Source organism: Oncorhynchus clarkii, unplaced genomic scaffold, assembly GCF_045791955.1.
Source record: "Oncorhynchus clarkii lewisi isolate Uvic-CL-2024 unplaced genomic scaffold, UVic_Ocla_1.0 unplaced_contig_1345_pilon_pilon, whole genome shotgun sequence".
Lineage (NCBI taxonomy): Eukaryota > Metazoa > Chordata > Actinopteri > Salmoniformes > Salmonidae > Oncorhynchus > Oncorhynchus clarkii.
Genome location: NW_027261066.1, coordinates 194224 through 219122, shown reverse-complemented (window position 1 = coordinate 219122; position 24899 = coordinate 194224). Strand labels below are relative to the sequence as shown.

Below are 24899 nucleotides of genomic sequence, written 5' to 3'. Positions count from 1 at the left end.
TGCTTTAGCAATGAAGCGTGATGTCTACTTTAACCACGTGTACGTTCGGTTGAAACCACTCTCTGCTATCCAGTTCATTTTCAGCAAGTGCCCCAGTGGCCTAATGGATAAGGCACTGGCCTTCTAAGCCAGGGATTGTGGGTTCGAGCCCCATCTGGGGTGGGTGTATGCGGAGGAAGAGAGATCAGCACGTGAGACAGAGTTTGATGGATTGAAGCTTTCCGCTTCAATTTTTAGAAATGAAGATTTAACTGGGATAAAAAAGGAGAATTTCATGGCCATGTCTCTGTGCCCTCCGAAATGCATTTTTTTTTACAACTGCTTATATCAGTTCATATAGGTCATGCTGATCACACATTTCCACAGTGACTTAAGACACTGACCGCCTAATCCATTTATTGTGAGTTCAAGTATTGTTTTGGGGTACCTGAAAGTGGAGGGATGAAGTGGAAGTGTGCAGGGCAGTTAACCAAGTGATTTAGGGATCGAAACCATCCTCTGCTATCCAGTTTGCTTTGAGCAATGAAGTGCAAACAGAAGAGAAGAGCTGGGCACATAACACAGAGGTTGATGGATCGAAGCTATCCAATTCTACTTTTAAAAATGAAGTGTAAACAGGGATTTTTTTTTTACATTGGAGAATTTCATGGGCATGTCTCTGTGCCCTCCGTGATTCTTTTTTTATTACTGCTTCTATCAATCCATATAGGTCATGCTGATCACAGAGAGACACAGTGGCTTAAGACACTGATCTCCTAATCCATGTATTGTGAATTCAAGTATTGTTTTGGGGTACCTGAAAGTGGAGTGATGAAGTGGAAGTGTGCCTGGCAGTTAACCCAGTGATTTATGGATCGAAACCATCCTCTGCTATTCAGTTTGCTTTAGCAATGAAGTGGAAACAGAAATATTAAACCATAATTTCATGGGCATGTCTCAGTGCCCTCCGTGATTATTTTTTGACTGCTTCTGTCAGTTTGTACAGGTCATGCTGATTACAGAAGCGAAGCGGAAGCGTGATGTCTACTTTAACCACGTGTACGTTCGGTTGAAACCACTCTCTGCTATCCAGTTCATTTTCAGCAAGTGCCCCAGTGGCCTAATGGATAAGGCACTGGCCTTCTAAGCCAGGGATTGTGGGTTCGAGCCCCATCTGGGGTGGGTGTATGCGGAGGAAGAGAGATCAGCACGTGAGACAGAGTTTGATGGATTGAAGCTTTCCGCTTCAATTTTTAGAAATGAAGATTTAACTGGGATAAAAAAGGAGAATTTCATGGCCATGTCTCTGTGCCCTCCGAAATGCATTTTTTTTTACAACTGCTTATATCAGTTCATATAGGTCATGCTGATCACACATTTCCACAGTGACTTAAGACACTGACCGCCTAATCCATTTATTGTGAGTTCAAGTATTGTTTTGGGGTACCTGAAAGTGGAGGGATGAAGTGGAAGTGTGCAGGGCAGTTAACCAAGTGATTTAGGGATCGAAACCATCCTCTGCTATCCAGTTTGCTTTGAGCAATGAAGTGCAAACAGAAGAGAAGAGCTGGGCACATAACACAGAGGTTGATGGATCGAAGCTATCCAATTCTACTTTTAAAAATGAAGTGTAAACAGGGATTTTTTTTTTACATTGGAGAATTTCATGGGCATGTCTCTGTGCCCTCCGTGATTCTTTTTTTATTACTGCTTCTATCAATCCATATAGGTCATGCTGATCACAGAGAGACACAGTGGCTTAAGACACTGATCTCCTAATCCATGTATTGTGAATTCAAGTATTGTTTTGGGGTACCTGAAAGTGGAGTGATGAAGTGGAAGTGTGCCTGGCAGTTAACCCAGTGATTTATGGATCGAAACCATCCTCTGCTATTCAGTTTGCTTTAGCAATGAAGTGGAAACAGAAATATTAAACCATAATTTCATGGGCATGTCTCAGTGCCCTCCGTGATTATTTTTTGACTGCTTCTGTCAGTTTGTACAGGTCATGCTGATTACAGAAGCGAAGCGGAAGCGTGATGTCTACTTTAACCACGTGTACGTTCGGTTGAAACCACTCTCTGCTATCCAGTTCATTTTCAGCAAGTGCCCCAGTGGCCTAATGGATAAGGCACTGGCCTTCTAAGCCAGGGATTGTGGGTTCGAGCCCCATCTGGGGTGGGTGTATGCGGAGGAAGAGAGATCAGCACGTGACACAGAGTTTGATGGATTGAAGCTTTCCGATTCAATTTTTAGAAATGAAGATTTAACTGGGATAAAAAAGGAGAATTTCATGGCCATGTCTCTGTGCCCTCCGAAATGCATTTTTTTTTACAACTGCTTATATCAGTTCATATAGGTCATGCTGATCACACATTTCCACAGTGACTTAAGACACTGACCGCCTAATCCATTTATTGTGAGTTCAAGTATTGTTTTGGGGTACCTGAAAGTGGAGGGATGAAGTGGAAGTGTGCAGGGCAGTTAACCAAGTGATTTAGGGATCGAAACCATCCTCTGCTATCCAGTTTGCTTTGAGCAATGAAGTGCAAACAGAAGAGAAGAGCTGGGCACATAACACAGAGGTTGATGGATCGAAGCTATCCAATTCTACTTTTAAAAATGAAGTGTAAACAGGGATTTTTTTTTTACATTGGAGAATTTCATGGGCATGTCTCTGTGCCCTCCGTGATTCTTTTTTTATTACTGCTTCTATCAATCCATATAGGTCATGCTGATCACAGAGAGACACAGTGGCTTAAGACACTGATCTCCTGATCCATGTATTGTGAATTCAAGTATTGTTTTGGGGTACCTGAAAGTGGAGTGATGAAGTGGAAGTGTGCCTGGCAGTTAACCCAGTGATTTATGGATCGAAACCATCCTCTGCTATTCAGTTTGCTTTAGCAATGAAGTGGAAACAGAAATATTAAACCATAATTTCATGGGCATGTCTCAGTGCCCTCCGTGATTATTTTTTGACTGCTTCTGTCAGTTTGTACAGGTCATGCTGATTACAGAAGCGAAGCGGAAGCGTGACGTCTACTTTAACCATGTGTACGTTCGGTTGAAACCACTCTCTGCTATCCAGGTTATTTTCAGCAAGTGCCCCAGTGGCCTAATGGATAAGGCACTGGCCTTCTAAGCCAGGGATTGTGGGTTCGAGTCCCATCTGGGGTGCGGAGGAAGAGAGATCAGCACGTGACACAGAGTTTGATGGATTGAAGCTTTCCGATTCAATTTTTAGAAATGAAGATTTAACTTAAATTTCATGGGCATGTCTCTGTGCCCTCCGTGATTCTTTTTTATTACTGCTTCTATCAATCCATATAGGTCATGCTGATCACAGAGAGACACAGTGGCTTAAGACACTGATCTCCTAATCCATGTATTGTGAATTTAAGTATTGTTCTGGGGTACCTGAAAGTGGAGTGATGAAGTGGAAGTGTGCCTGGCAGTTAACCCAGTGATTTATGGATCAAAACCATCCTCTGCTATTCAGTTTGCTTTAGCAATGAAGTGGAAACAGAAATATTAAACCATAATTTCATGGGCATGTCTCAGTGCCCGCCGTGATAATTTTTTGACTGCTTCTGTCAGTTTGTACAGGTCATGCAGATTACAGAAGCGAAGCGGAAGCGTGATGTCTACTTTAACCACGTGTACGTTCGGTAGAAACCACTCTCTGATATCCAGTTCATTATCAGCAAGTGCCCCACTGGCCTAATGGATAAGGCACTGGCCTTCTAAGCCAGGGATTGTGGGTTTGAGCCCCATCTGGGGTGGGTGTATGCGGAGGAAGAGAGATCAGCACGTGACACAGAGTTTGATGGATTGAAGCTTTCCGATTCAATTTTTAGAAATGAAGATTGGGATAAAAAAGGAGAATTTCATGGCCATGTCTCTGTGCCCTCCGAAATGCATTTTTTTTTACAACTGCTTCTATCAGTTCATATAGGTCATGCTGATCACACATTTCCACAGTGACTTAAGACACTGACCGCCTAATCCATTTATTGTGAGTTCAAGTATTGTTTTGGGGTACCTGAAAGTTGAGGGATGAAGTGGAAGTGTGCAGGGCAGTTAACCAAGTGATTTAGGGATCGAAACCATCCTCTGCTATCCAGTTTGCTTTGAGCAATGAAGTGCAAACAGAAGAGAAGAGCTGGGCACATAACACAGAGGTTGATGGATCGAAGATATCCAATTCTACTTTTAGAAATGAAGTGTAAACAGGGATTTTTTTTTTACATTTGAGAATTTCATGGGCATGTCTCTGTGCCCTCCGTGATTCTTTTTTTATTACTGCTTCTATCAATCCATATAGGTCATGCTGATCACAGAGAGACACAGTGGCTTAAGACACTGATCTCCTAATCCATGTATTGTGAATTCAAGTATTGTTTTGGGGTACCTGAAAGTGGAGTGATGAAGTGAGATCAGCACGTGACACAGAGTTTGATGGATTGAAGCTTTCCGATTCAATTTTTTGAAATGAAGATTTAACTTAAATTTCATGGGCATGTCTCTGTGCCCTCCGTGATTCTTTTTTTATTACTGCTTCTATCAATCCATATAGGTCATGCTGATCACAGAGAGACACAGTGGTTTAAGACACTAATCTCCTAATCCATGTATTGTGAATTCAAGTATTGTTTTGGGGTACCTGAAAGTGGAGTGATGAAGTGGAAGTGTGCCTGGCAGTTAACCCAGTGATTTATGGATCGAAACCATCCTCTGCTATTCAGTTTGCTTTAGCAATGAAGTGGAAACAGAAATATTAAACCATAATTTCATGGGCATGTCTCAGTGCCCTCCGTGATTATTTTTTGACTGCTTCTGTCAGTTTGTACAGGTCATGCTGATTACAGAAGCGAAGCGGAAGCGTGACGTCTACTTTAACCATGTGTACGTTCGGTTGAAACCACTCTCTGCTATCCAGGTTATTTTCAGCAAGTGCCCCAGTGGCCTAATGGATAAGGCACTGGCCTTCTAAGCCAGGGATTGTGGGTTCGAGTCCCATCTGGGGTGTGGAGGAATGCGGAGGAAGAGAGATCAGCACGTGACACAGAGTTTGATGGATTGAAGCTTTCCGATTCAATTTTTAGAAATTAAGATTTAACTTCAATTTCATGGGCATGTCTCTGTGCCCTCCGTGATTCTTTTTTATTACTGCTTCTATCAATCCATATAGGTCATGCTGATCACAGAGAGACACAGTGGCTTAAGACACTGATCTCCTAATCCATGTATTGTGAATTTAAGTATTGTTCTGGGGTACCTGAAAGTGGAGTGATGAAGTGGAAGTGTGCCTGGCAGTTAACCCAGTGATTTATGGATCAAAACCATCCTCTGCTATTCAGTTTGCTTTAGCAATGAAGTGGAAACAGAAATATTAAACCATAATTTCATGGGCATGTCTCAGTGCCCTCCGTGATTCTTTTTTATTACTGCTTCTATCAATCCATATAGGTCATGCTGATCACAGAGAGACACAGTGGCTTAAGACACTGATCTCCTAATCCATGTATTGTGAATTTAAGTATTGTTCTGGGGTACCTGAAAGTGGAGTGATGAAGTGGAAGTGTGCCTGGCAGTTAACCCAGTGATTTATGGATCGAAACCATCCTCTGCTATTCAGTTTGCTTTAGCAATGAAGCGTGATGTCTACTTTAACCACGTGTACGTTCGGTTGAAACCACTCTCTGCTATCCAGTTCATTTTCAGCAAGTGCCCCAGTGGCCTAATGGATAAGGCACTGGCCTTCTAAGCCAGGGATTGTGGGTTCGAGCCCCATCTGGGGTGGGTGTATGCGGAGAAAGAGAGATCAGCACGTGAGACAGAGTTTGATGGATTGAAGCTTTCCGCTTCAATTTTTAGAAATGAAGATTTAACTGGGATAAAAAAGGAGAATTTCATGGCCATGTCTCTGTGCCCTCCGAAATGCATTTTTTTTTACAACTGCTTATATCAGTTCATATAGGTCATGCTGATCACACATTTCCACAGTGACTTAAGACACTGACCGCCTAATCCATTTATTGTGAGTTCAAGTATTGTTTTGGGGTACCTGAAAGTGGAGGGATGAAGTGGAAGTGTGCAGGGCAGTTAACCAAGTGATTTAGGGATCGAAACCATCCTCTGCTATCCAGTTTGCTTTGAGCAATGAAGTGCAAACAGAAGAGAAGAGCTGGGCACATAACACAGAGGTTGATGGATCGAAGCTATCCAATTCTACTTTTAAAAATGAAGTGTAAACAGGGATTTTTTTTTTACATTGGAGAATTTCATGGGCATGTCTCTGTGCCCTCCGTGATTCTTTTTTTATTACTGCTTCTATCAATCCATATAGGTCATGCTGATCACAGAGAGACACAGTGGCTTAAGACACTGATCTCCTGATCCATGTATTGTGAATTCAAGTATTGTTTTGGGGTACCTGAAAGTGGAGTGATGAAGTGGAAGTGTGCCTGGCAGTTAACCCAGTGATTTATGGATCGAAACCATCCTCTGCTATTCAGTTTGCTTTAGCAATGAAGTGGAAACAGAAATATTAAACCATAATTTCATGGGCATGTCTCAGTGCCCTCCGTGATTATTTTTTGACTGCTTCTGTCAGTTTGTACAGGTCATGCTGATTACAGAAGCGAAGCGGAAGCGTGACGTCTACTTTAACCATGTGTACGTTCGGTTGAAACCACTCTCTGCTATCCAGGTTATTTTCAGCAAGTGCCCCAGTGGCCTAATGGATAAGGCACTGGCCTTCTAAGCCAGGGATTGTGGGTTCGAGTCCCATCTGGGGTGCGGAGGAAGAGAGATCAGCACGTGACACAGAGTTTGATGGATTGAAGCTTTCCGATTCAATTTTTAGAAATGAAGATTTAACTTAAATTTCATGGGCATGTCTCTGTGCCCTCCGTGATTCTTTTTTATTACTGCTTCTATCAATCCATATAGGTCATGCTGATCACAGAGAGACACAGTGGCTTAAGACACTGATCTCCTAATCCATGTATTGTGAATTTAAGTATTGTTCTGGGGTACCTGAAAGTGGAGTGATGAAGTGGAAGTGTGCCTGGCAGTTAACCCAGTGATTTATGGATCAAAACCATCCTCTGCTATTCAGTTTGCTTTAGCAATGAAGTGGAAACAGAAATATTAAACCATAATTTCATGGGCATGTCTCAGTGCCCGCCGTGATAATTTTTTGACTGCTTCTGTCAGTTTGTACAGGTCATGCAGATTACAGAAGCGAAGCGGAAGCGTGATGTCTACTTTAACCACGTGTACGTTCGGTAGAAACCACTCTCTGATATCCAGTTCATTATCAGCAAGTGCCCCACTGGCCTAATGGATAAGGCACTGGCCTTCTAAGCCAGGGATTGTGGGTTTGAGCCCCATCTGGGGTGGGTGTATGCGGAGGAAGAGAGATCAGCACGTGACACGGAGTTTGATGGATTGAAGCTTTCCGATTCAATTTTTAGAAATGAAGATTGGGATAAAAAAGGAGAATTTCATGGCCATGTCTCTGTGCCCTCCGAAATGCATTTTTTTTTACAACTGCTTCTATCAGTTCATATAGGTCATGCTGATCACACATTTCCACAGTGACTTAAGACACTGACCGCCTAATCCATTTATTGTGAGTTCAAGTATTGTTTTGGGGTACCTGAAAGTTGAGGGATGAAGTGGAAGTGTGCAGGGCAGTTAACCAAGTGATTTAGGGATCGAAACCATCCTCTGCTATCCAGTTTGCTTTGAGCAATGAAGTGCAAACAGAAGAGAAGAGCTGGGCACATAACACAGAGGTTGATGGATCGAAGATATCCAATTCTACTTTTAGAAATGAAGTGTAAACAGGGATTTTTTTTTTACATTTGAGAATTTCATGGGCATGTCTCTGTGCCCTCCGTGATTCTTTTTTTATTACTGCTTCTATCAATCCATATAGGTCATGCTGATCACAGAGAGACACAGTGGCTTAAGACACTGATCTCCTAATCCATGTATTGTGAATTCAAGTATTGTTTTGGGGTACCTGAAAGTGGAGTGATGAAGTGAGATCAGCACGTGACACAGAGTTTGATGGATTGAAGCTTTCCGATTCAATTTTTTGAAATGAAGATTTAACTTAAATTTCATGGGCATTTCTCTGTGCCCTCCGTGATTCTTTTTTTATTACTGCTTCTATCAATCCATATAGGTCATGCTGATCACAGAGAGACACAGTGGTTTAAGACACTAATCTCCTAATCCATGTATTGTGAATTCAAGTATTGTTTTGGGGTACCTGAAAGTGGAGTGATGAAGTGGAAGTGTGCCTGGCAGTTAACCCAGTGATTTATGGATCGAAACCATCCTCTGCTATTCAGTTTGCTTTAGCAATGAAGTGGAAACAGAAATATTAAACCATAATTTCATGGGCATGTCTCAGTGCCCTCCGTGATTATTTTTTGACTGCTTCTGTCAGTTTGTACAGGTCATGCTGATTACAGAAGCGAAGCGGAAGCGTGACGTCTACTTTAACCATGTGTACGTTCGGTTGAAACCACTCTCTGCTATCCAGGTTATTTTCAGCAAGTGCCCCAGTGGCCTAATGGATAAGGCACTGGCCTTCTAAGCCAGGGATTGTGGGTTCGAGTCCCATCTGGGGTGTGGAGGAATGCGGAGGAAGAGAGATCAGCACGTGACACAGAGTTTGATGGATTGAAGCTTTCCGATTCAATTTTTAGAAATGAAGATTTAACTTCAATTTCATGGGCATGTCTCTGTGCCCTCCGTGATTCTTTTTTATTACTGCTTCTATCAATCCATATAGGTCATGCTGATCACAGAGAGACACAGTGGCTTAAGACACTGATCTCCTAATCCATGTATTGTGAATTTAAGTATTGTTCGGGGGTACCTGAAAGTGGAGTGATGAAGTGGAAGTGTGCCTGGCAGTTAACCCAGTGATTTATGGATCAAAACCATCCTCTGCTATTCAGTTTGCTTTAGCAATGAAGTGGAAACAGAAATATTAAACCATAATTTCATGGGCATGTCTCAGTGCCCTCCGTGATAATTTTTTGACTGCTTCTGTCAGTTTGTACAGGTCATGCTGATTACAGAAGCGAAGCGGAAGCGTGATGTCTACTTTAACCACGTGTACGTTCGGTAGAAACCACTCTCTGATATCCAGTTCATTATCAGCAAGTGCCCCAGTGGCCTAATGGATAAGGCACTGGCCTTCTAAGCCAGGGATTGTGGGTTCGAGCCCCATCTGGGGTGGGTGTATGCGGAGGAAGAGAGATCAGCACGTGACACAGAGTTTGATGGATTGAAGCTTTCCGATTCAATTTTTAGAAATGAAGATTTAACTGGGATAAAAAAGGAGAATTTCATGGCCATGTCTCTGTGCCCTCCGAAATGCATTTTTTTTTACAACTGCTTCTATCAGTTCATATAGGTCATGCTGATCACACATTTCCACAGTGACTTAAGACACTGACCGCCTAATCCATTTATTGTGAGTTCAAGTATTGTTTTGGGGTACCTGAAAGTTGAGGGATGAAGTGGAAGTGTGCAGGGCAGTTAACCAAGTGATTTAGGGATCGAAACCATCCTCTGCTATCCAGTTTGCTTTGAGCAATGAAGTGCAAACAGAAGAGAAGAGCTGGGCACATAACACAGAGGTTGATGGATCGAAGCTATCCAATTCTACTTTTAGAAATGAAGTGTAAACAGGGATTTTTTTTTTACATTTGAGAATTTCATGGGCATGTCTCTGTGCCCTCCGTGATTCTTTTTTTATTACTGCTTCTATCAATCCATATAGGTCATGCTGATCACAGAGAGACACAGTGGCTTAAGACACTGATCTCCTAATCCATGTATTGTGAATTCAAGTATTGTTTTGGGGTACCTGAAAGTGGAGTGATGAAGTGGAAGTGTGCCTGGCAGTTAACCCAGTGATTTATGGATCGAAACCATCCTCTGCTATTCAGTTTGCTTTAGCAATGAAGTGGAAACAGAAATATTAAACCATAATTTCATGGGCATGTCTCAGTGCCCTCCGTGATTATTTTTTGACTGCTTCTGTCAGTTTGTACAGGTCATGCTGATTACAGAAGCGAAGCGGAAGCGTGACGTCTGCTTTAACCATGTGTACGTTCGGTTGAAACCACTCTCTGCTATCCAGGTTATTTTCAGCAAGTGCCCCAGTGGCCTTATGGATAAGGCACTGGCCTTCTAAGCCAGGGATTGTGGGTTCGAGTCCCATCTGGGGTGTGGAGGAATGCGGAGGAAGAGAGATCAGCACGTGACACAGAGTTTGATGGATTGAAGCTTTCCGATTCAATTTTTTGAAATGAAGATTTAACTTAAATTTCATGGGCATGTCTCTGTGCCCTCCGTGATTCTTTTTTATTACTGCTTCTATCAATCCATATAGGTCATGCTGATCACAGAGAGACACAGTGACTTAAGACACTGACCGCCTAATCCATTTATTGTGAGTTCAAGTATTGTTTTGGGGTACCTGAAAGTGGAGGGATGAAGTGGAAGTGTGCAGGGCAGTTAACCAAGTGATTTAGGGATCGAAACCATCCTCTGCTATCCAGTTTGCTTTGAGCAATGAAGTGCAAACAGAAGAGAAGAGCTGGGCACATAACACAGAGGTTGATGGATCGAAGCTATCCAATTCTACTTTTAGAAATGAAGTGTAAACAGGGATTTTTTTTTTACATTTCAGAATTTCATGGGCATGTCTCTGTGCCCTCCGTGATTCTTTTTTTATTACTGCTTCTATCAATCCATATAGGTCATGCTGATCACAGAGAGACACAGTGGCTTAAGACACTGATCTCCTAATCCATGTATTGTGAATTCAAGTATTGTTTTGGGGTACCTGAAAGTGGAGTGATGAAGTGGAAGTGTGCCTGGCAGTTAACCCAGTGATTTATGGATCGAAACCATCCTCTGCTATTCAGTTTGCTTTAGCAATGAAGTGGAAACAGAAATATTAAACCATAATTTCATGGGCATGTCTCAGTGCCCTCCGTGATTATTTTTTGACTGCTTCTGTCAGTTTGTACAGGTCATGCTGATTACAGAAGCGAAGCGGAAGCGTGATGTCTACTTTAACCACGTGTGCGTTCGGTTGAAACCACTCTCTGCTATCCAGTTCATTTTCAGCAAGTGCCCCAGTGGCCTAATGGATAAGGCACTGGCCTTCTAAGCCAGGGATTGTGGGTTCGAGCCCCATCTGGGGTGGGTGTATGCGGAGGAAGAGAGATCAGCACGTGACACAGAGTTTGATGGATTGAAGCTTTCCGATTCAATTTTTAGAAATGAAGATTTAACTGGGATAAAAAAGGAGAATTTCATGGCCATGTCTCTGTGCCCTCCGAAATGCATTTTTTTTTACAACTGCTTATATCAGTTCATATAGGTCATGCTGATCACACATTTCCACAGTGACTTAAGACACTGACCGCCTAATCCATTTATTGTGAGTTCAAGTATTGTTTTGCGGTACCTGAAAGTGGAGGGATGAAGTGGAAGTGTGCAGGGCAGTTAACCAAGTGATTTAGGGATCGAAACCATCCTCTGCTATCCAGTTTGCTTTGAGCAATGAAGTGCAAACAGAAGAGAAGAGCTGGGCACATAACACAGAGGTTGATGGATCGAAGCTATCCAATTCTACTTTTAGAAATGAAGTGTAAACAGGGATTTTTTTTTTACATTTGAGAATTTCATGGGCATGTCTCTGTGCCCTCCGTGATTCTTTTTTTATTACTGCTTCTATCAATCCATATAGGTCATGCTGATCACAGAGAGACACAGTGGTTTAAGACACTAATCTCCTAATCCATGTATTGTGAATTCAAGTATTGTTTTGGGGTACCTGAAAGTGGAGTGATGAAGTGGAAGTGTGCCTGGCAGTTAACCCAGTGATTTATGGATCGAAACCATCCTCTGCTATTCAGTTTGCTTTAGCAATGAAGTGGAAACAGAAATATTAAACCATAATTTCATGGGCATGTCTCAGTGCCCTCCGTGATTATTTTTTGACTGCTTCTGTCAGTTTGTACAGGTCATGCTGATTACAGAAGCGAAGCGGAAGCGTGACGTCTACTTTAACCATGTGTACGTTCGGTTGAAACCACTCTCTGCTATCCAGGTTATTTTCAGCAAGTGCCCCAGTGGCCTAATGGATAAGGCACTGGCCTTCTAAGCCAGGGATTGTGGGTTTGAGTCCCATCTGGGGTGTGGAGGAATGCGGAGGAAGAGAGATCAGCACGTGACACAGAGTTTGATGGATTGAAGCTTTCCGATTCAATTTTTAGAAATGAAGATTTAACTTCAATTTCATGGGCATGTCTCTGTGCCCTCCGTGATTCTTTTTTATTACTGCTTCTATCAATCCATATAGGTCATGCTGATCACAGAGAGACACAGTGGCTTAAGACACTGATCTCCTAATCCATGTATTGTGAATTCAAGTATTGTTTTGGGGTACCTGAAAGTGGAGTGATGAAGTGGAAGTGTGCCTGGCAGTTAACCCAGTGATTTATGGATCGAAACCATCCTCTGCTATTCAGTTTGCTTTAGCAATGAAGTGGAAACAGAAATATTAAACCATAATTTCATGGGCATGTCTCAGTGCCCTCCGTGATAATTTTTTGACTGCTTCTGTCAGTTTGTACAGGTCATGCTGATTACAGAAGCGAAGCGGAAGCGTGACGTCTACTTTAACCATGTGTACGTTCGGTTGAAACCACTCTCTGCTATCCAGTTCATTTTCAGCAAGTGCCCCAGTGGCCTAATGGATAAGGCACTGGCCTTCTAAGCCAGGGATTGTGGGTTCGAGTCCCATCTGGGGTGTGGAGGAATGCGGAGGAAGAGAGATCAGCACGTGACACAGAGTTTGATGGATTGAAGCTTTCCGATTCAATTTTTAGAAATGAAGATTTAACTTAAATTTCATGGGCATGTCTCTGTGCCCTCCGTGATTCTTTTTTATTACTGCTTCTATCAATCCATATAGGTCATGCTGATCACAGAGAGACACAGTGACTTAAGACACTGACCGCCTAATCCATTTATTGTGAGTTCAAGTATTGTTTTGGGGTACCTGAAAGTGGAGGGATGAAGTGGAAGTGTGCAGGGCAGTTAACCAAGTGATTTAGGGATCGAAACCATCCTCTGCTATCCAGTTTGCTTTGAGCAATGAAGTGCAAACAGAAGAGAAGAGCTGGGCACATAACACAGAGGTTGATGGATCGAAGATATCCAATTCTACTTTTAGAAATGAAGTGTAAACAGGGATTTTTTTTTTACATTTCAGAATTTCATGGGCATGTCTCTGTGCCCTCCGTGATTCTTTTTTTATTACTGCTTCTATCAATCCATATAGGTCATGCTGATCACAGAGAGACACAGTGGCTTAAGACACTGATCTCCTAATCCATGTATTGTGAATTCAAGTATTGTTTTGGGGTACCTGAAAGTGGAGTGATGAAGTGGAAGTGTGCCTGGCAGTTAACCCAGTGATTTATGGATCGAAACCATCCTCTGCTATTCAGTTTGCTTTAGCAATGAAGTGGAAACAGAAATATTAAACCATAATTTCATGGGCATGTCTCAGTGCCCTCCGTGATTATTTTTTGACTGCTTCTGTCAGTTTGTACAGGTCATGCTGATTACAGAAGCGAAGCGGAAGCGTGATGTCTACTTTAACCACGTGTGCGTTCGGTTGAAACCACTCTCTGCTATCCAGTTCATTTTCAGCAAGTGCCCCAGTGGCCTAATGGATAAGGCACTGGCCTTCTAAGCCAGGGATTGTGGGTTCGAGCCCCATCTGGGGTGGGTGTATGCGGAGGAAGAGAGATCAGCACGTGACACAGAGTTTGATGGATTGAAGCTTTCCGATTCAATTTTTAGAAATGAAGATTTAACTGGGATAAAAAAGGAGAATTTCATGGCCATGTCTCTGTGCCCTCCGAAATGCATTTTTTTTTACAACTGCTTATATCAGTTCATATAGGTCATGCTGATCACACATTTCCACAGTGACTTAAGACACTGACCGCCTAATCCATTTATTGTGAGTTCAAGTATTGTTTTGCGGTACCTGAAAGTGGAGGGATGAAGTGGAAGTGTGCAGGGCAGTTAACCAAGTGATTTAGGGATCGAAACCATCCTCTGCTATCCAGTTTGCTTTGAGCAATGAAGTGCAAACAGAAGAGAAGAGCTGGGCACATAACACAGAGGTTGATGGATCGAAGCTATCCAATTCTACTTTTAGAAATGAAGTGTAAACAGGGATTTTTTTTTTACATTTGAGAATTTCATGGGCATGTCTCTGTGCCCTCCGTGATTCTTTTTTTATTACTGCTTCTATCAATCCATATAGGTCATGCTGATCACAGAGCGACACAGTGGTTTAAGACACTAATCTCCTAATCCATGTATTGTGAATTCAAGTATTGTTTTGGGGTACCTGAAAGTGGAGTGATGAAGTGGAAGTGTGCCTGGCAGTTAACCCAGTGATTTATGGATAGAAACCATCCTCTGCTATTCAGTTTGCTTTAGCAATGAAGTGGAAACAGAAATATTAAACCATAATTTCATGGGCATGTCTCAGTGCCCTCCGTGATTATTTTTTGACTGCTTCTGTCAGTTTGTACAGGTCATGCTGATTACAGAAGCGAAGCGGAAGCGTGACGTCTACTTTAACCATGTGTACGTTCGGTTGAAACCACTCTCTGCTATCCAGGTTATTTTCAGCAAGTGCCCCAGTGGCCTAATGGATAAGGCACTGGCCTTCTAAGCCAGGGATTGTGGGTTCGAGTCCCATCTGGGGTGTGGAGGAATGCGGAGGAAGAGAGATCAGCACGTGACACAGAGTTTGATGGATTGAAGCTTTCCGATTCAATTTTTAGAAATGAAGATTTAACTTCAATTTCATGGGCATGTCTCTGTGCCCTCCGTGATTCTTTTTTATTACTGCTTCTATCAATCCATATAGGTCATGCTGATCACAGAGAGACACAGTGGCTTAAGACACTGATCTCCTAATCCATGTATTGTGAATTCAAGTATTGTTTTGGGGTACCTGAAAGTGGAGTGATGAAGTGGAAGTGTGCCTGGCAGTTAACCCAGTGATTTATGGATCGAAACCATCCTCTGCTATTCAGTTTGCTTTAGCAATGAAGTGGAAACAGAAATATTAAACCATAATTTCATGGGCATGTCTCAGTGCCCTCCGTGATAATTTTTTGACTGCTTCTGTCAGTTTGTACAGGTCATGCTGATTACAGAAGCGAAGCGGAAGCGTGACGTCTACTTTAACCATGTGTACGTTCGGTTGAAACCACTCTCTGCTATCCAGTTCATTTTCAGCAAGTGCCCCAGTGGCCTAATGGATAAGGCACTGGCCTTCTAAGCCAGGGATTGTGGGTTCGAGTCCCATCTGGGGTGTGGAGGAATGCGGAGGAAGAGAGATCAGCACGTGACACAGAGTTTGATGGATTGAAGCTTTCCGATTCAATTTTTAGAAATTAAGATTTAACTGGGATAAAAAAGGAGAATTTCATGGGCATGTCTCTGTGCCCTCCGAAATGCAATTTTTTTTACAACTGCTTCTATCAGTTCATATAGGTCATGCTGATCACACATTTCCACAGTGACTTAAGACACTGACCGCCTAATCCATTTATTGTGAGTTCAAGTATTGTTTTGGGGTACCTGAAAGTGGAGGGATGAAGTGGAAGTGTGCAGGGCAGTTAACCAAGTGATTTAGGGATCGAAACCATCCTCTGCTATCCAGTTTGCTTTGAGCAATGAAGTGCAAACAGAAGAGAAGAGCTGGGCACATAACACAGAGGTTGATGGATCGAAGCTATCCAATTCTACTTTTAGAAATGAAGTGTAAACAGGGATTTTTTTTTTACATTTGAGAATTTCATGGGCATGTCTCTGTGCCCTCCGTGATTCTTTTTTTATTACTGCTTCTATCAATCCATATAGGTCATGCTGATCACAGAGAGACACAGTGGCTTAAGACACTGATCTCCTAATCCATGTATTGTGAATTCAAGTATTGTTTTGGGGTACCTGAAAGTGGAGTGATGAAGTGGAAGTGTGCCTGGCAGTTAACCCAGTGATTTATGGATCGAAACCATCCTCTGCTATTCAGTTTGCTTTAGCAATGAAGTGGAAACAGAAATATTAAACCATAATTTCATGGGCATGTCTCAGTGCCCTCCGTGATTATTTTTTGACTGCTTCTGTCAGTTTGTACAGGTCATGCTGATTACAGAAGCGAAGCGGAAGCGTGACGTCTACTTTAACCATGTGTACGTTCGGTTGAAACCACTCTCTGCTATCCAGGTTATTTTCAGCAAGTGCCCCAGTGGCCTAATGGATAAGGCACTGGCCTTCTAAGCCAGGGATTGTGGGTTCGAGTCCCATCTGGGGTGTGGAGGAATGCGGAGGCAGAGAGATCAGCACGTGACACAGAGTTTGATGGATTGAAGCTTTCCGATTCAATTTTTAGAAATGAAGATTTAACTTAAATTTCATGGGCATGTCTCTGTGCCCTCCGTGATTCTTTTTTATTACTGCTTCTATCAATCCATATAGGTCATGCTGATCACAGAGAGACACAGTGGCTTAAGACACTGATCTCCTAATCCATGTATTGTGAATTCATGTTTTGTTTTGGGGTACCTGAAAGTGGAGTGATGAAGTGGAAGTGTGCCTGGCAGTTAACCCAGTGATTTATGGATCGAAACCATCCTCTGCTATTCAGTTTGCTTTGAGCAATGAAGTGCAAACAGAAGAGAAGAGCTGGGCACATAACACAGAGGTTGATGGATCGAAGCTATCCAATTCTACTTTTAGAAATGAAGTGTAAACAGGGATTTTTTTTTTACATTGGAGAATTTCATGGGCATGTCTCTGTGCCCTCCGTGATTCTTTTTTTATTACTGCTTCTATCAATCCATATAGGTCATGCTGATCACAGAGAGACACAGTGGCTTAAGACACTGATCTCCTAATCCATGTATTGTGAATTCAAGTATTGTTTTGGGGTACCTGAAAGTGGAGTGATGAAGTGGAAGTGTGCCTGGCAGTTAACCCAGTGATTTATGGATCGAAACCATCCTCTGCTATTCAGTTTGCTTTAGCAATGAAGTGGAAACAGAAATATTAAACCATAATTTCATGGGCATGTCTCAGTGCCCTCCGTGATTATTTTTTGACTGCTTCTGTCAGTTTGTACAGGTCATGCTGATTACAGAAGCGAAGCGGAAGCGTGACGTCTACTTTAACCATGTGTACGTTCGGTTGAAACCACTCTCTGCTATCCAGTTCATTTTCAGCAAGTGCCCCAGTGGCCTAATGGATAAGGCACTGGCCTTCTAAGCCAGGGATTGTGGGTTCGAGTCCCATCTGGGGTGTGGAGGAATGCGGAGGAAGAGAGATCAGCACGTGACACAGAGTTTGATGGATTGAAGCTTTCCGATTCAATTTTTAGAAATGAAGATTTAACTTAAATTTCATGGGCATGTCTCTGTGCCCTCCGTGATTCTTTTTTTATTACTGCTTCTATCAATCCATATAGGTCATGCTGATCACAGAGAGACACAGTGGCTTAAGACACTGATCTCCTAATCCATGTATTGTGAATTTAAGTATTGTTTTGGGGTACCTGAAAGTGGAGTGATGAAGTGGAAGTGTGCCTGGCAGTTAACCCAGTGATTTATGGATCAAAACCATCCTCTGCTATTCAGTTTGCTTTAGCAATGAAGTGGAAACAGAAATATTAAACCATAATTTCATGGGCATGTCTCAGTGCCCTCCGTGATAATTTTTTGACTGCTTCTGTCAGTTTGTACAGGTCATGCTGATTACAGAAGCGAAGCGGAAGCGTGATGTCTACTTTAACCACGTGTACGTTCGGTAGAAACCACTCTCTGATATCCAGTTCATTATCAGCAAGTGCCCCAGTGGCCTAATGGATAAGGCACTGGCCTTCTAAGCCAGGGATTGTGGGTTTGAGTCCCATCTGGGGTGCGGAGGAATGCGGAGGAAGAGAGATCAGCACGTGACATAGAGTTTGATGGATTGAAGCTTTCCGATTCAATTTTTAGAAATTAAGATTTAACTGGGATAAAAAAGGAGAATTTCATGGGCATGTCTCTGTGCCCTCCGAAATGCAATTTTTTTTACAACCGCTTCTATCAGTTCATATAGGTCATGCTGATCACACATTTCCACAGTGACTTAAGACACTGACCGCCTAATCCATTTATTGTGAGTTCAAGTATATTTTTGGGGTACCTGAAAGTTGAGGGATGAAGTGGAAGTGTGCAGGGCAGTTAACCAAGTGATTTAGGGATCGAAACCATCCTCTGCTATCCAGTTTGCTTTGAGCAATGAAGTGCAAACAGAAGAGAAGAGCTGGGCACATAACACAGAGGTTGATGGATCGAAGCTATCCAATTCTACTTTTAGAAATGAAGTGTAAACAGGGATTTTTTTTTTACATTTGAGAATTTCATAGGCATGTCTCTGTGCCCTCCGTGATTCTTTTTTTATTACTGCTTCTATCAATCCATATAGGTCATGCTGATCACAGAGAGACACAGTGGCTTAAGACACTGATCTCCTAATCCATGTATTGTGAATTCAAGTATTGTTTTGGGGTACCTGAAAGTGGAGTGATGAAGTGGAAGTGTGCCTGGCAGTTAACCCAGTGATTTATGGATCGAAACCATCCTCTGCTATTCAGTTTGCTTTAGCAATGAAGTGGAAACAGAAATATTAAACCATAATTTCATGGGCATGTCTCAGTGCCCTCCGTGATTATTTTTTGACTGCTTCTGTCAGTTTGTACAGGTCATGCTGATTACAGAAGCGAAGCGGAAGCGTGACGTCTACTTTAACCATGTGTACGTTCGGTTGAAACCACTCTCTGCTATCCAGGTTATTTTCAGCAAGTGCCCCAGTGGCCTAATGGATAAGGCACTGGCCTTCTAAGCCAGGGATTGTGGGTTCGAGTCCCATCTGGGGTGTGGAGGAATGCGGAGGCAGAGAGATCAGCACGTGACACAGAGTTTGATGGATTGAAGCTTTCCGATTAAATTTTTAGAAATGAAGATTTAACTTAAATTTCATGGGCATGTCTCTGTGCCCTCCGTGATTCTTTTTTATTACTGCTTCTATCAATCCATATAGGTCATGCTGATCACAGAGAGACACAGTGGCTTAAGACACTGATCTCCTAATCCATGTATTGTGAATTCATGTTTTGTTTTGGGGTACCTGAAAGTGGAGTGATGAAGTGGAAGTGTGCCTGGCAGTTAACCCAGTGATTTATGGATCGAAACCATCCTCTGCTATTCAGTTTGCTTTGAGCAATGAAGTGCAAACAGAAGAGAAGAGCTGGGCACATAACACAGAGGTTGATGGATCGAAGCTATCCAATTCTACTTTTAGAAATGAAGTGTAAACAGGGATTTTTTTTTTACATTGGAGAATTTCATGGGCATGTCTCTGTGCCCTCCGTGATTCTTTTTTTATTACTGCTTCTATCAATCCATATAGGTCATGCTGATCACAGAGAGACACAGTGGCTTAAGACACTGATCTCCTAATCCATGTATTGTGAATTCAAGTATTGTTTTGGGGTACCTGAAAGTGGAGTGATGAAGTGGAAGTGTGCCTGGCAGTTAACCCAGTGATTTATGGATCGAAACCATCCTCTGCTATTCAGTTTGCTTTAGCAATGAAGTGGAAACAGAAATATTAAACCATAATTTCATGGGCATGTCTCAGTGCCCTCCGTGATTATTTTTTGACTGCTTCTGTCAGTTTGTACAGGTCATGCTGATTACAGAAGCGAAGCGGAAGCGTGACGTCTACTTTAACCATGTGTACGTTCGGTTGAAACCACTCTCTGCTATCCAGTTCATTTTCAGCAAGTGCCCCAGTGGCCTAATGGATAAGGCACTGGCCTTCTAAGCCAGGGATTGTGGGTTCGAGTCCCATCTGGGGTGTGGAGGAATGCGGAGGAAGAGAGATCAGCACGTGACACAGAGTTTGATGGATTGAAGCTTTCCGATTCAATTTTTAGAAATGAAGATTTAACTTAAATTTCATGGGCATGTCTCTGTGCCCTCCGTGATTCTTTTTTTATTACTGCTTCTATCAATCCATATAGGTCATGCTGATCACAGAGAGACACAGTGGCTTAAGACACTGATCTCCTAATCCATGTATTGTGAATTTAAGTATTGTTTTGGGGTACCTGAAAGTGGAGTGATGAAGTGGAAGTGTGCCTGGCAGTTAACCCAGTGATTTATGGATCAAAACCATCCTCTGCTATTCAGTTTGCTTTAGCAATGAAGTGGAAACAGAAATATTAAACCATAATTTCATGGGCATGTCTCAGTGCCCTCCGTGATAATTTTTTGACTGCTTCTGTCAGTTTGTACAGGTCATGCTGATTACAGAAGCGAAGCGGAAGCGTGATGTCTACTTTAACCACGTGTACGTTCGGTAGAAACCACTCTCTGATATCCAGTTCATTATCAGCAAGTGCCCCAGTGGCCTAATGGATAAGGCACTGGCCTTCTAAGCCAGGGATTGTGGGTTTGAGTCCCATCTGGGGTGCGGAGGAATGCGGAGGAAGAGAGATCAGCACGTGACATAGAGTTTGATGGATTGAAGCTTTCCGATTCAATTTTTAGAAATTAAGATTTAACTGGGATAAAAAAGGAGAATTTCATGGGCATGTCTCTGTGCCCTCCGAAATGCAATTTTTTTTACAACTGCTTCTATCAGTTCATATAGGTCATGCTGATCACACATTTCCACAGTGACTTAAGACACTGACCGCCTAATCCATTTATTGTGAGTTCAAGTATATTTTTGGGGTACCTGAAAGTTGAGGGATGAAGTGGAAGTGTGCAGGGCAGTTAACCAAGTGATTTAGGGATCGAAACCATCCTCTGCTATCCAGTTTGCTTTGAGCAATGAAGTGCAAACAGAAGAGAAGAGCTGGGCACATAACACAGAGGTTGATGGATCGAAGCTATCCAATTCTACTTTTAGAAATGAAGTGTAAACAGGGATTTTTTTTTTACATTTGAGAATTTCATGGGCATGTCTCTGTGCCCTCCGTGATTCTTTTTTTATTACTGCTTCTATCAATCCATATAGGTCATGCTGATCACAGAGAGACACAGTGGCTTAAGACACTGATCTCCTAATCCATGTATTGTGAATTCAAGTATTGTTTTGGGGTACCTGAAAGTGGAGTGATGTAGTGGAAGTGTGCCTGGCAGTTAACCCAGTGATTTATGGATCGAAACCATCCTCTGCTATTCAGTTTGCTTTAGCAATGAAGTGGAAACAGAAATATTAAACCATAATTTCATGGGCATGTCTCAGTGCCCTCCGTGATTATTTTTTGACTGCTTCTGTCAGTTTGTACAGGTCATGCTGATTACAGAAGCGAAGCGGAAGCGTGACGTCTACTTTAACCATGTGTACGTTCGGTAGAAACCACTCTCTGCTATCCAGGTTATTTTCAGCAAGTGCCCCAGTGGCCTAATGGATAAGGCACTGGCCTTCTAAGCCAGGGATTGTGGGTTTCGAGTCCCATCTGGGGTGTGGAGGAATGCGGAGGCAGAGAGATCAGCACGTGACACAGAGTTTGATGGATTGAAGCTTTCCGATTAAATTTTTAGAAATGAAGATTTAACTTAAATTTCATGGGCATGTCTCTGTGCCCTCCGTGATTCTTTTTTATTACTGCTTCTATCAATCCATATAGGTCATGCTGATCACAGAGAGACACAGTGGCTTAAGACACTGATCTCCTAATCCATGTATTGTGAATTCATGTTTTGTTTTGGGGTACCTGAAAGTGGAGTGATGAAGTGGAAGTGTGCCTGGCAGTTAACCCAGTGATTTATGGATCGAAACCATCCTCTGCTATTCAGTTTGCTTTGAGCAATGAAGTGCAAACAGAAGAGAAGAGCTGGGCACATAACACAGAGGTTGATGGATCGAAGCTATCCAATTCTACTTTTAGAAATGAAGTGTAAACAGGGATTTTTTTTTACATTGGAGAATTTCATGGGCATGTCTCTGTGCCCTCCGTGATTCTTTTTTTATTACTGCTTCTATCAATCCATATAGGTCATGCTGATCACAGAGAGACACAGTGGCTTAAGACACTGATCTCCTAATCCATGTATTGTGAATTCAAGTATTGTTTTGGGGTACCTGAAAGTGGAGTGATGAAGTGGAAGTGTGCCTGGCAGTTAACCCAGTGATTTATGGATCGAAACCATCCTCTGCTATTCAGTTTGCTTTAGCAATGAAGTGGAAACAGAAATATTAAACCATAATTTCATGGGCATGTCTCAGTGCCCTCCGTGATAATTTTTTGACTGCTTCTGTCAGTTTGTACAGGTCATGCTGATTACAGAAGCGAAGCGGAAGCGTGACGTCTACTTTAACCATGTGTACGTTCGGTTGAAACCACTCTCTGCTATCCAGTTCATTTTCAGCAAGTGCCCCAGTGGCTTAATGGATAAAGCACTGGCCTTCTAAGCCAGGGATTGTGGGTTCGAGTCCCATCTGGGGTGTGGAGGAATGCGGAGGAAGAGAGATCAGCACGTGACACAGAGTTTGATGGATTGAAGCTTTCCGATTCAATTTTTAGAAATGAAGATTTAACTTAAATTTCATGGGCATGTCTCTGTGCCCTCCGTGATTCTTTTTTTATTACTGCTTCTATCAATCCATATAGGTCATGCTGATCACAGAGAGACACAGTGGCTTAAGACACTGATCTCCTAATCCATGTATTGTGAATTCAAGTATTGTTTTGGGGTACCTGAAAGTGGAGTGATGAAGTGGAAGTGTGCCTGGCAGTTAACCCAGTGATTTATGGATCGAAACCATCCTCTGCTATTCAGTTTGCTTTAGCAATGAAGTGGAAACAGAAATATTAAACCATAATTTCATGGGCATGTCTCAGTGCCCTCCGTGATTATTTTTTGACTGCTTCTGTCAGTTTGTACAGGTCATGCTGATTACAGAAGCGAAGCGGAAGCGTGATGTCTACTTTAACCACGTGTGCGTTCGGTTGAAACCACTCTCTGCTATCCAGTTCATTTTCAGCAAGTGCCCCAGTGGCCTAATGGATAAGGCACTGGCCTTCTAAGCCAGGGATTGTGGGTTCGAGCCCCATCTGGGGTGGGTGTATGCGGAGGAAGAGAGATCAGCACGTGACACAGAGTTTGATGGATTGAAGCTTTCCGATTCAAATTTTAGAAATGAAGATTTAACTGGGATAAAAAAGGAGAATTTCATGGCCATGTCTCTGTGCCCTCCGAAATGCATTTTTTTTTACAACTGCTTATATCAGTTCATATAGGTCATGCTGATCACACATTTCCACAGTGACTTAAGACACTGACCGCCTAATCCATTTATTGTGAGTTCAAGTATTGTTTTGCGGTACCTGAAAGTGGAGGGATGAAGTGGAAGTGTGCAGGGCAGTTAACCAAGTGATTTAGGGATCGAAACCATCCTCTGCTATCCAGTTTGCTTTGAGCAATGAAGTGCAAACAGAAGAGAAGAGCTGGGCACATAACACAGAGGTTGATGGATCGAAGCTATCCAATTCTACTTTTAGAAATGAAGTGTAAACAGGGATTTTTTTTTTACATTTGAGAATTTCATGGGCATGTCTCTGTGCCCTCCGTGATTCTTTTTTTATTACTGCTTCTATCAATCCATATAGGTCATGCTGATCACAGAGAGACACAGTGGTTTAAGACACTAATCTCCTAATCCATGTATTGTGAATTCAAGTATTGTTTTGGGGTACCTGAAAGTGGAGTGATGAAGTGGAAGTGTGCCTGGCAGTTAACCCAGTGATTTATGGATCGAAACCATCCTCTGCTATTCAGTTTGCTTTAGCAATGAAGTGGAAACAGAAATATTAAACCATAATTTCATGGGCATGTCTCAGTGCCCTCCGTGATTATTTTTTGACTGCTTCTGTCAGTTTGTACAGGTCATGCTGATTACAGAAGCGAAGCGGAAGCGTGACGTCTACTTTAACCATGTGTACGTTCGGTTGAAACCACTCTCTGCTATCCAGGTTATTTTCAGCAAGTGCCCCAGTGGCCTAATGGTTAAGGCACTGGCCTTCTAAGCCAGGGATTGTGGGTTCGAGTCCCATCTGGGGTGTGGAGGAATGCGGAGGAAGAGAGATCAGCACGTGACACAGAGTTTGATGGATTGAAGCTTTCCGATTCAATTTTTAGAAATGAAGATTTAACTTCAATTTCATGGGCATGTCTCTGTGCCCTCCGTGATTCTTTTTTTATTACTGCTTCTATCAATCCATATAGGTCATGCTGATCACAGAGAGACACAGTGGCTTAAGACACTGATCTCCTAATCCATGTATTGTGAATTCAAGTATTGTTTTGGGGTACCTGAAAGTGGAGTGATGAAGTGGAAGTGTGCCTGGCAGTTAACCCAGTGATTTATGGATCGAAACCATCCTCTGCTATTCAGTTTGCTTTAGCAATGAAGTGGAAACAGAAATATTAAACCATAATTTCATGGGCATGTCTCAGTGCCCTCCGTGATTATTTTTTGACTGCTTCTGTCAGTTTGTACAGGTCATGCTGATTACAGAAGCGAAGCGGAAGCGTGACGTCTACTTTAACCATGTGTACGTTCGGTTGAAACCACTCTCTGCTATCCAGTTCATTTTCAGCAAGTGCCCCAGTGGCCTAATGGATAAGGCACTGGCCTTCTAAGCCAGGGATTGTGGGTTCGAGTCCCATCTGGGGTGTGGAGGAATGCGGAGGAAGAGAGATCAGCACGTGACA

The 24899-nt window shown here is 42.5% G+C and overlaps 27 non-coding genes across 27 annotated transcripts; all 27 read left to right on the top strand.

The window, feature by feature from the left end:
• The first annotated feature begins 89 nt into the window (after positions 1-89).
• Positions 90-162, top strand: trnar-ucu (transfer RNA arginine (anticodon UCU)). The gene has a single exon. It is a non-coding gene; the product is annotated as a tRNA-Arg (tRNA).
• Positions 163-1088: 926 nt separating this feature from the next.
• trnar-ucu (transfer RNA arginine (anticodon UCU)) lies at positions 1089-1161 on the top strand. Its single transcript has one exon. It is a non-coding gene; the product is annotated as a tRNA-Arg (tRNA).
• A 926-nt stretch (positions 1162-2087) lies between these two features.
• trnar-ucu (transfer RNA arginine (anticodon UCU)) lies at positions 2088-2160 on the top strand. The gene has a single exon. It is a non-coding gene; the product is annotated as a tRNA-Arg (tRNA).
• A 926-nt stretch (positions 2161-3086) lies between these two features.
• On the top strand, positions 3087-3159 carry trnar-ucu (transfer RNA arginine (anticodon UCU)). The gene has a single exon. It is a non-coding gene; the product is annotated as a tRNA-Arg (tRNA).
• A 1778-nt stretch (positions 3160-4937) lies between these two features.
• trnar-ucu (transfer RNA arginine (anticodon UCU)) lies at positions 4938-5010 on the top strand. The gene has a single exon. It is a non-coding gene; the product is annotated as a tRNA-Arg (tRNA).
• Positions 5011-5711: 701 nt separating this feature from the next.
• trnar-ucu (transfer RNA arginine (anticodon UCU)) lies at positions 5712-5784 on the top strand. The gene has a single exon. It is a non-coding gene; the product is annotated as a tRNA-Arg (tRNA).
• Positions 5785-6710: 926 nt separating this feature from the next.
• On the top strand, positions 6711-6783 carry trnar-ucu (transfer RNA arginine (anticodon UCU)). Its single transcript has one exon. It is a non-coding gene; the product is annotated as a tRNA-Arg (tRNA).
• Positions 6784-8561: 1778 nt separating this feature from the next.
• On the top strand, positions 8562-8634 carry trnar-ucu (transfer RNA arginine (anticodon UCU)). The gene has a single exon. It is a non-coding gene; the product is annotated as a tRNA-Arg (tRNA).
• Positions 8635-9176: 542 nt separating this feature from the next.
• On the top strand, positions 9177-9249 carry trnar-ucu (transfer RNA arginine (anticodon UCU)). Its single transcript has one exon. It is a non-coding gene; the product is annotated as a tRNA-Arg (tRNA).
• Positions 9250-10175: 926 nt separating this feature from the next.
• Positions 10176-10248, top strand: trnar-ucu (transfer RNA arginine (anticodon UCU)). Its single transcript has one exon. It is a non-coding gene; the product is annotated as a tRNA-Arg (tRNA).
• Positions 10249-11159: 911 nt separating this feature from the next.
• Positions 11160-11232, top strand: trnar-ucu (transfer RNA arginine (anticodon UCU)). Its single transcript has one exon. It is a non-coding gene; the product is annotated as a tRNA-Arg (tRNA).
• A 926-nt stretch (positions 11233-12158) lies between these two features.
• Positions 12159-12231, top strand: trnar-ucu (transfer RNA arginine (anticodon UCU)). The gene has a single exon. It is a non-coding gene; the product is annotated as a tRNA-Arg (tRNA).
• A 542-nt stretch (positions 12232-12773) lies between these two features.
• On the top strand, positions 12774-12846 carry trnar-ucu (transfer RNA arginine (anticodon UCU)). The gene has a single exon. It is a non-coding gene; the product is annotated as a tRNA-Arg (tRNA).
• Positions 12847-13757: 911 nt separating this feature from the next.
• trnar-ucu (transfer RNA arginine (anticodon UCU)) lies at positions 13758-13830 on the top strand. Its single transcript has one exon. It is a non-coding gene; the product is annotated as a tRNA-Arg (tRNA).
• Positions 13831-14756: 926 nt separating this feature from the next.
• On the top strand, positions 14757-14829 carry trnar-ucu (transfer RNA arginine (anticodon UCU)). The gene has a single exon. It is a non-coding gene; the product is annotated as a tRNA-Arg (tRNA).
• A 542-nt stretch (positions 14830-15371) lies between these two features.
• On the top strand, positions 15372-15444 carry trnar-ucu (transfer RNA arginine (anticodon UCU)). The gene has a single exon. It is a non-coding gene; the product is annotated as a tRNA-Arg (tRNA).
• A 928-nt stretch (positions 15445-16372) lies between these two features.
• Positions 16373-16445, top strand: trnar-ucu (transfer RNA arginine (anticodon UCU)). Its single transcript has one exon. It is a non-coding gene; the product is annotated as a tRNA-Arg (tRNA).
• A 911-nt stretch (positions 16446-17356) lies between these two features.
• trnar-ucu (transfer RNA arginine (anticodon UCU)) lies at positions 17357-17429 on the top strand. The gene has a single exon. It is a non-coding gene; the product is annotated as a tRNA-Arg (tRNA).
• A 543-nt stretch (positions 17430-17972) lies between these two features.
• Positions 17973-18045, top strand: trnar-ucu (transfer RNA arginine (anticodon UCU)). The gene has a single exon. It is a non-coding gene; the product is annotated as a tRNA-Arg (tRNA).
• A 928-nt stretch (positions 18046-18973) lies between these two features.
• Positions 18974-19046, top strand: trnar-ucu (transfer RNA arginine (anticodon UCU)). The gene has a single exon. It is a non-coding gene; the product is annotated as a tRNA-Arg (tRNA).
• Positions 19047-19957: 911 nt separating this feature from the next.
• trnar-ucu (transfer RNA arginine (anticodon UCU)) lies at positions 19958-20030 on the top strand. Its single transcript has one exon. It is a non-coding gene; the product is annotated as a tRNA-Arg (tRNA).
• Positions 20031-20573: 543 nt separating this feature from the next.
• On the top strand, positions 20574-20646 carry trnar-ucu (transfer RNA arginine (anticodon UCU)). The gene has a single exon. It is a non-coding gene; the product is annotated as a tRNA-Arg (tRNA).
• A 928-nt stretch (positions 20647-21574) lies between these two features.
• trnar-ucu (transfer RNA arginine (anticodon UCU)) lies at positions 21575-21648 on the top strand. The gene has a single exon. It is a non-coding gene; the product is annotated as a tRNA-Arg (tRNA).
• Positions 21649-22558: 910 nt separating this feature from the next.
• trnar-ucu (transfer RNA arginine (anticodon UCU)) lies at positions 22559-22631 on the top strand. Its single transcript has one exon. It is a non-coding gene; the product is annotated as a tRNA-Arg (tRNA).
• Positions 22632-23174: 543 nt separating this feature from the next.
• On the top strand, positions 23175-23247 carry trnar-ucu (transfer RNA arginine (anticodon UCU)). Its single transcript has one exon. It is a non-coding gene; the product is annotated as a tRNA-Arg (tRNA).
• Positions 23248-24173: 926 nt separating this feature from the next.
• On the top strand, positions 24174-24246 carry trnar-ucu (transfer RNA arginine (anticodon UCU)). The gene has a single exon. It is a non-coding gene; the product is annotated as a tRNA-Arg (tRNA).
• Positions 24247-24789: 543 nt separating this feature from the next.
• Positions 24790-24862, top strand: trnar-ucu (transfer RNA arginine (anticodon UCU)). Its single transcript has one exon. It is a non-coding gene; the product is annotated as a tRNA-Arg (tRNA).
• The last annotated feature ends 37 nt before the right edge of the window (positions 24863-24899 follow it).